Source organism: Bos indicus, chromosome 10 (assembly GCF_029378745.1).
Source record: "Bos indicus isolate NIAB-ARS_2022 breed Sahiwal x Tharparkar chromosome 10, NIAB-ARS_B.indTharparkar_mat_pri_1.0, whole genome shotgun sequence".
In the NCBI taxonomy this organism is placed as follows: domain Eukaryota; kingdom Metazoa; phylum Chordata; class Mammalia; order Artiodactyla; family Bovidae; genus Bos; species Bos indicus.
The window spans coordinates 12,673,090-12,681,587 of NC_091769.1; the positions used below are offsets into that span (position 1 = coordinate 12,673,090).

The 8,498-nt window shown below is 38.7% G+C and overlaps 1 protein-coding gene across 7 annotated transcripts in view; it reads right to left on the minus strand.

Annotated features, from left to right (window-relative positions):
* DENND4A (DENN domain containing 4A) overlaps positions 1-8,265 on the minus strand; it is a 122,362-nt gene extending 114,097 nt beyond the window's left edge. For 4 of the 7 annotated variants that reach the window (XM_070796911.1, XM_070796916.1, XM_070796913.1 and 1 more), the window contains exon 1: positions 8,043-8,265. The gene's annotated coding sequence lies outside the window, so the exon portion shown is untranslated. The remainder of the gene's footprint in view (positions 1-8,042) is intronic. The other 3 variants (XM_070796917.1, XM_070796915.1, XM_070796914.1) reach the window with 1 other exon arrangement.
* Positions 8,266-8,498: the final 233 nt, after the last annotated feature.

An 8,498-nucleotide genomic window follows, 5' to 3' on the forward strand; every position in this document is an offset into this window, starting at 1 on the left:
GGCAAACCCTCAGAAGGAATGATCAACACACTGAGAAGCTCTAGGATTAACAGAAGAGGGCAGCATTAACAGAAGTGGCAGTCAAGGGGTTGATTCTGAGAAAGTGACCAACAGCATTACTCTCCTTGGTGACTTTAGCAACAACAAGTTTAGTGATGTAAGAAGTAGAAATTAGACTGCAGTGGGATGAAGAGTAGAGTACAGAAAAGATGTAATTTGAACCAATGTAGATTGTTATCAATTTTCTAATCTATAAATTTGAGGCAGTGGGTTACTTTGAGCACTAAATGACTTACTACATGGAACCTCTCCTATAAGTAATGACACAGGTCCTCAAGCTCACTACACACAGCCATACGGGGCACCTTTCTGTTCTTATTTCAAACTCCTTTATATGGCAAGGCTTTTCACTTGATGTTCTCCCCGAAGAGTCATGCTTTCCTCAGCTCTTCACATTAAGCTCTTTCTCATCTGTCAAATATCATCTACTAAGAGAGGGCTTCCCTAAGAAGTACCCTAAGGACCCTCTCAATCATTCTCTCACATCATGATGTTTTACTTTCTTTGTAACTCTAATGATACTTTCAACTTTTCTTGTTTATTTAGAGGTAATACAGCAAAGTGATTGAGCGTGTAGGCTCCACATCAGACTGGCTGCATACAAACTGCAGTTCTGCCATTTACTAGCTATGTGACCCTGGACAAGTTGCTAAATCTCTCAGTGCCCTAATCTCCTCATCTTTAAAGGAGCAAAATAATAAAGTACTTACCTCACAGACTTCTTGAGGGAATTAAATGAGCTAATCCATGTAAAAATTATTATAAGAATACAGGTAAATTCTGAGCACTCATATTATTATATATTTATTTACTTGCAAGGATCTTAATGCGCCACTGAACTGAATTTTTCAAAATGTACTATTAAAGATATTTGAAGTTGTAATAACTCTGAGTCCAAATCATAAATATATCAACCAATAACCAAAAGAAAGAGTACTGTTCTGACTAAGCCTCAGGAAGTGTTACTTTCATAAAAGAGAATTTTTCTGGCCACAGAAGTCAGAGAGGAAAAAAAAAAAGAGTTAAGGTTCTTTAATAAGTAAGGGAAATTTTTGATAAGTTATATATAGAATTACTATGTAATTTAGATCAGCCTATAAAAAGCAAAACTAAAATATGTAGAACAGAGAAAAGAAGGTCCTGAAAAGTTCTGACCTAAGTAACTTTGAAAACAGTATTTTGACTAGGAACTCTAAAAGATAAAAAGATTTAAGGGAAAAAAAAAGATTAAACTTCACTAGTTGGTAAAGTCATTTCTCACTGGGATATGATTAACAATTATGAAACTATACATGTACAATGAGACTGAACAAACAAGTAAGTGACAGCGGATGGTGAAAACCAGGTTCTTCATTTCTGGAGAATAAGGTCACAAATAACCAAGGGGGTAAGGCTAGGATGAACCATGTGGTACTGAAGTAATGTCAAAAAGATATTAGTATGAACTTATGCTTAGCTTCATACAGAAACAGATGTACATATGTAAAAAAAAGTTATATATTTGTGTACATGGGTTAGTATACATACATATATATCCTAAGTCTGTACACTGAGGTCTAAAAGTAACGATATCCCAACAGCAATGAGCATACCCAGTGCCCAAATCTTGGTTTCTAATACCCTTCTCTAATAAAAGTAACCAAGGATCCTTAAATAAATGATTGATTATAGGGCTGGGGCAGGGAATATAAAAGATTAGCCTGGAGAATTTTGTAGTGCCAGAAAGTACAAAAGGGCTCAAAACAACAGTGGTTTCTGTCCTGTTGGTTACAGGAACCAACCAGAAAGAGGTGGAATAACTTGAGCAACAGAATACAGTATAGGAGTATAACTCAAATTTAGAAATGAATATCCATGAGTCCACACTGATAAAAATGATAAAATTAAAAAATGGGGGAGAAAAGGAACATCTCCTTTAAAGAAGAATTCCAAATAATTTTGTAGATACTCACCCCTGGAGGAGCTGGAGCTTAACTTCCCACCTTAACTTTCCCATTGAGTATGGTCTGCTCTTAGTTACTTGTTCCTAAAAAGTAGCATATGGAAAAACTTCACAGTAGAGAAACCTGGCAGGCAGGACCTCAGCCAGGTGAACAAGGGTAAAAACACCAGTGGTTAAGTCATACTGATACAGGTGCCCTTGGTATGACATGAGAATGGCACTTTAGCTCTGCAGTCATCCTCCCACAAACCCATAACTCTAGTCTAATTACAAGAAGAACATCAGACAAACCCAAATTGAGAGACATTCTACAGAATACTTGACCCATAATCCTCAAAACTGGCAAGGTCATCAAAAGCAAGGAAAATTTGAGAAGCTGTCATAGCACAGAGGAGCCAAAGGAAACATCTGGATGGGATTCCGGAACTGAAAAAGGACATTAGGTAAAAACTAATGAATAATAAATAATGGACTTTGGTTAATAGCAATGTTCCAGTGTTGGTTCCTTAACTGTGACAAGGTAACACAGAAATGTCGGATGTTAGCAATACGGGAAACTGGGTGTGGGGAGTGTGGTAACCCCCTGAAGCTTCTCTGTAAATGGAAAGTTACCCCACTGATAAAATTAAAAGTTTATTTAAATTAATTAATAATAATAGCAGGGAAGTAATTGCCTTAACCAGACTGATTTTGGTCCTTTAAGTCATGTATAAGTGGTTGGACAAAATGAGAAATACAGTTGCTACTATGTAAAGCAATCTCAACGTCAAAAAACAGTTTATAATATAGTATATGAAAGTGCCTAAAGTCATTTCATATGTGCATGTTTTTATTCCTTAGTTGATAAAGCACTTTAGGAGCAGAAAACTCTCCTCTAAGTAGGAAGCCACTCAAACTTTAGAATAAAAATTGTGGTACTAATTAATAAAAATTCCACCTGGCTTTTGAAGTCCACGAAGTTTAAGTAGTTCTACTCAAAATATATTCACTTGTACATTACTGAGACATTTCCTCATAGTCTCAGAAGGAGAGGAATATAACCATATGTATTTTAAGAAAGCACATTGGGAGTTCACTAATAACAGTATATTAAAATTCAAAATTCACAACTTGGGTAACAAAAAGTCCAGTAGAAAATGTGTGAAGGATAGATATAGGCAAATCACTGAAGAGATAATCAAAAATATCCAACCATAAGAAAAGATGAAATAGAATACAAATGAAATGCCATGTCACACCAATCAGATTGGAAAAGTCCAAGAGTCTGACAACACCAACTACTGGTAAGGATATGGACAAATAGAAAAAGTCAGTATTCCATAAACATGGGGGAAAGAGGGAAAAATGTATATTCTAAGACCAGGCAATTTGACAATCAGGTATATGACCTGGAGAAACTCTGGTATGTTGCTTGAAGATACAAGGATTTCATGAGGCACTATTAATAATAGATAAAAAATGAAAACACTCTAAATGTTTATCAACAGCAGAAATGACCAACTCCAGTACATTTATTCAATGGAACACTACAAACCAGTCAAAAACAAATGAACTAGACCTACAGTGCCAACAGGAACTGAGGGGGAAAAAAGTAAAATAAAGAAAGCAAGTTTCAAAGTGTGTATACCATGACACAACTGGATTAATAGCTGGCTAAATTTACCAGGGCAGTTTTAAGCAGCTTAAATATAAAATTAAAAAGCACCTCATTTAAATTTTACAACCTTATGAGGTAAATATTTCTATTATCTAGATTTGATAGATGCGGACACTGAGGCATGGAAAAAATTTTTAAACTTGCCTTAGGTCACAAAACTATTAAGTCGCAGAGTCAAGATTCAAGCCTAGAAAGTTATGGCTCCAAAGTCCACACTCTTCAAAAGCATCAAAAACAATGTCATGTACTACACACACACACATATATATAGTTTATTGAAAGGTAAACTGGAAGAATATGCATCAAATTCATCACAACAACTGCCTCTGGGAGGGGAGATAAGGAGAGAAAGAAAGAGGATGAAATTGGGGAGAAAAGAAGAGACCTTTCATCAGCAATGTTCAGGTAAAGTATAAAGTTCAACATTGAAATTTTAGCATTTAGTGTGTATCTCAAGCAAAAATGAAAGAGATGTCAAATTTTCTATGGTGAGTATGTGTGTTGTCCACTACTTTGGGGAATTTTCTGTATTTTTTAAACTTTTCAAAATCAAAATGTCTCCCCTATAAAACAGTATTTTAACAAAAATAAATGTAACAAATTTCCAATCTCCATATTTCAGCTTTTATTTGGAAATGCCAACAGCTAAACTGGGAGTGTATGTATGTATATACACTTTAACATACATAAGGAAAATGCATTTTTATATGGCTCAAAAGAGACAAACTTAACATACCAGAAACAGTATTTCTTACATTTTGATGACTCACTATTCTCAATGAAAATGAAGTACATATAGCACTAGCAGGAAAATTCCCTTAATATCTTTCTCTTTTTTGCTGCTGCTTTCTACTTGTTTGTGGTTTTGAAAAGGAAGCAAAAAGAAAGTCCCAAGAAATTGTCACATACTTTAACAAATAACAGCAGCCATAGATAAACATATGTGCAGTCCTTCTAAACTTAAGATTTCCCAACATACAATCAAGTAACATTCCAAAAATTTACTTGTAAATTGGTTGTCTGGAACGCAGAACATATTTTCCCATAAAGTTAAAAAGAGGATGTAATCACCAGGAAAAAAGATACTGCCTGATGAGCCAGGCAGTGAGACAGAAAAAGCAGAGCACACTATATGCACTGATGAACCAGAAAGAAAAGATAGGGTTTTCTCTACCAGTGTTTGAGGTCAGAAACCATGTTTCATTCATTCACCTTGGTATTCTCAATGACTACCAAAGTACCTGGTACCTCATAAACATTCGAAAACCTGCTGCCTACTGACTGATGTGGTAATGAAGAAAAGACTTGAGTCAAACTGTTCATCAGTTGGTGGCACTGGCAACACAGAATAGTGAGGGTTAAGACACAAATAGAAAAAAGGTTGGAGGGTAACAATGTGCAGTAATAGGAGCATCCATATATGGAAAACTGTTATCAGGCTGGTGCGGGTAGCTAAGAGAATGCCTTCACCTGTATTACTAGCTGTTTCCATTATTTGTGTGTGTTGCATAAACACCATATTCTAAGTTAGTTTGCTAATAAAGAGGCATAAGGTAGTCTCTATTGGGGCAGTGGTTATATGGGATTTTCAGGATTTTCTCCTATGACTCTTGAAAATATATTGATTTCATTTTAGTGATTATTAGAGTAATACTATTCAGAAGTGAGAACAAAATGCAAACATTAAAATAGAAATTACCTAAAATCCTATCATCCAGAGATAATGTCTTTTAATATTGTATGCATTTCCTGAAAATCATTTTGCCATATCTATGATATATAAAAAATAACACAATAATTTCTATTCCTATTTTTCTCTCAAGATTATGTTGTGCTTTCTCATGTTAGTAAATTTTTTTAAAAATATGACTTTTAATAATTGCATTTACCACACAGATTAACTGCCATTAATTTTACTAATCCTCTAGTATATGGCATTTTAACTTACAGATTTTTCACTATTATAGTAACATACTATATAAATTAATCCCTTCTTATATATAAAGCTCTACATTGCTATTTTAGAATTCAAAGTGATAATTATGATACACAGTAATAAAGCATGGAGTACTTGACTTGCCCCCACAATTTCTACTGAGCAATAATCAATAGGACACTGAACAAACAAGTAAGAAAAGAAATTTTTATTGACTTTTCTTCATTTTCTTCTTCCACATTTGGTAGGAACAAGGAAAAATTTCCACAAAATAATTCTCTGATATCAGAGAGGACAAGAATAACAAGTTAATTTCTCTGCTACAGTTACTTCTGTCTGCTACAGCCACTTCTTTTTCCACTTATAATAATGAACCATCAATTTAAAGATGAATAAATAAGATATAATACTTGTAATATATCAAACATCTCTGTATTGGTGCTTAATCTAAGCACATAAATAGTAAGTATGACTTGAAAAATTCTGCAAACAAAAGATAACGTTAACTAGTATCACTCAATGAAAAAATAGCTTTCTTTTATAATTCTTCCATATTTTTATTACTTTTTGAACGAATTAGAAAATGTCATGCACTCTCTTTCTTTTCACAGCCTCCCAATTACTCCAAATTTTATTCGAGTTGCCATAAATAGGTCAACAGCTCCATGAGCTTAAGAATCAATAACTATTTAAGCCAGTGTTAACTCATGTGGAAAAGTTCAGAACAAATCAGCATCACCTGCTTGGCTCTCTTGCACATACATAAAATTTATACTGCTTAACCAATTTTCAAAAGTGTAACTTTGTGTACATAAATTTAAAACTGAGGCCAAATTTTACTTATTATTTATTCCCAGTACTGGGCTACTGTCAAGAGCAATTAACTTTCCTAACAAATACATTCTTATAAAATTCTACAATGAAGTTAAGTCTATGCTTAATCATTCAGAAAAAGAAAATTATGTAACATACAGTAGTATAATGATGACGATGATGATAATATATAATGCTATTCTGGAACCTACTGAGAGCTGCAGTTCAAAAAGAGAAAATGTGAAAATGAGGTAAAAGCTACCCAAAATGTTTAATTCTGGCCAAAACAAAACAAAGTTCCCATAAAAGAGGCCTAATAACAATTTTTTGTTTCATTACAAGTTCAAAAGGGGTGCAAATATCTCAGAAATCTTGTATACTTAGATTTTCAAAAGCTGAAAGCCTAGTATCTAAACATAAAAGTGTATAACTTGCCCAAGAGTCCTTATTTATTACCCAATCTTAGGTCCCCCAGAGACTACTTTTTACAATAATCTCAAATGCACTACAATAGATTAATGTAGCCTGGGCTAAGCTGTTCACAGGTGTCTCCGCCTCCTTCACCCAACAGGAGAGAAAAGGTAGACCAGGGCAAGCAGAAAATAGAAAGAGACTATGTACACCAAACAACAGCTTGTAATCTTGTAAAATTGCTTCTTTTAAACTTGGATTATTATTGTCATTAACGGATAATATTTTAAAGAATAACATATTCACGGAGTAGTACAATTCCTGCCCTTACGGGTCTCTAGCTAGCTGACACGCGTTTTCTTCCCAGATAAATACATGCCTGTTGACTGATGCCTATCCTGCTGTTGCAAACAAGAAATAACTGTCCTATGAGACAAAAACCCTTCTCTCTACAGCTCCAGGCGTAACCATACGTTTGAATTAAAAGCACACTGGAACAATAACAAAAATCTTTCAGTGCATCTATCATTTAAAAGCATGATAATGAAAAGTCGTTGCTGCGACCCAGTTTTAGGTCACAAGCTTCTTTTTCCCTCCTCCCCCTAGAAAGCGGTAAACTTCAAAGGGAATGGTGGCGACCAGGAATTGTTTATCACCTCCCCGCCCCCCCCCCCCCTCCTCAAAAAAAAAAGACTGGGGAAAAACCCCAAACTGGCCAACTTGGACGGTGAGCAGGCTCACGTTGGCCGAGATAGGCTAGGCAGACCCCCGCGAGGAAAATCGGGCCTCTGGGGGCCCGCCAGGCTCCAGCTGCCGCCTGTTTAAAACGTCGAGCAGGTGGGATTCCGTGAGGCCACCTCCGTCTTACGTAACGAGCTTGTCAAAATCCCAGTTCCAGGACCTCCCCTCTCACCGCCCCCGCCCCCATCCCCCAACAGGAGCCCCAGGCCAGCCCGGAATAGAAAATCCCGAACGAAAACAGGAGACCCCCAGCTGCCGACGCAGCGGCGCGGGTGCTGCTCTCAGCACCACCGCGCCACCCGGAGCCGACCCAGCTAGCGAAGGACAGCCAGGCTCCGAGAAGCCCCCGAGCGGAGGTCACAGCCATCCACGCCACATCTCCGAGCCCAGCCGGCCCCGCTCCAGTGCCCACGGCTGTCACCGCTCCGGGCAGTGACAGCTCCACATGCCACCGCTGTCCGCGCCGCCGCCCCCGCACTCACCTCACCGCTGGCTCCCGCTCGAGAAGCGGGTCGAGCTTGGAGAGCGGTGCGGCGTCCACTCAGCGGTGGCGGGACACGAGGGGCTGAATGCCGCGGCGCTCCGAACCCGCTTAGCTCATCCCCAGCGGCGCTCCGCCCTGCGCGGCACCCCCGCCCGCCCAGGCCTGCCGTCTCAGTCAGACGGGACTCCCCCTCCCCTCGCGGCCGCCGCTGCCTCCGCCTCCTGCTCTGGCTCCAGCCGCCGCGGCCGCCGCCGCTGCGACCGGCGCCATCTTGACAGTGACGGAGGGGACGGAGGCGGGGATCGCGGCCTGCTAGCGCCAATAGCGGACCAGGCCCTTGCTCGAGGGGGCGGTGCAGGGACGCGTTGAGGGTCGCGGGGTCCTAGCGCCGGATACGCGATAGGCGTAGAAGGTGGGCGGAGCTGAGCAGTGTTCTCTCGTGACGCGCAGTGGA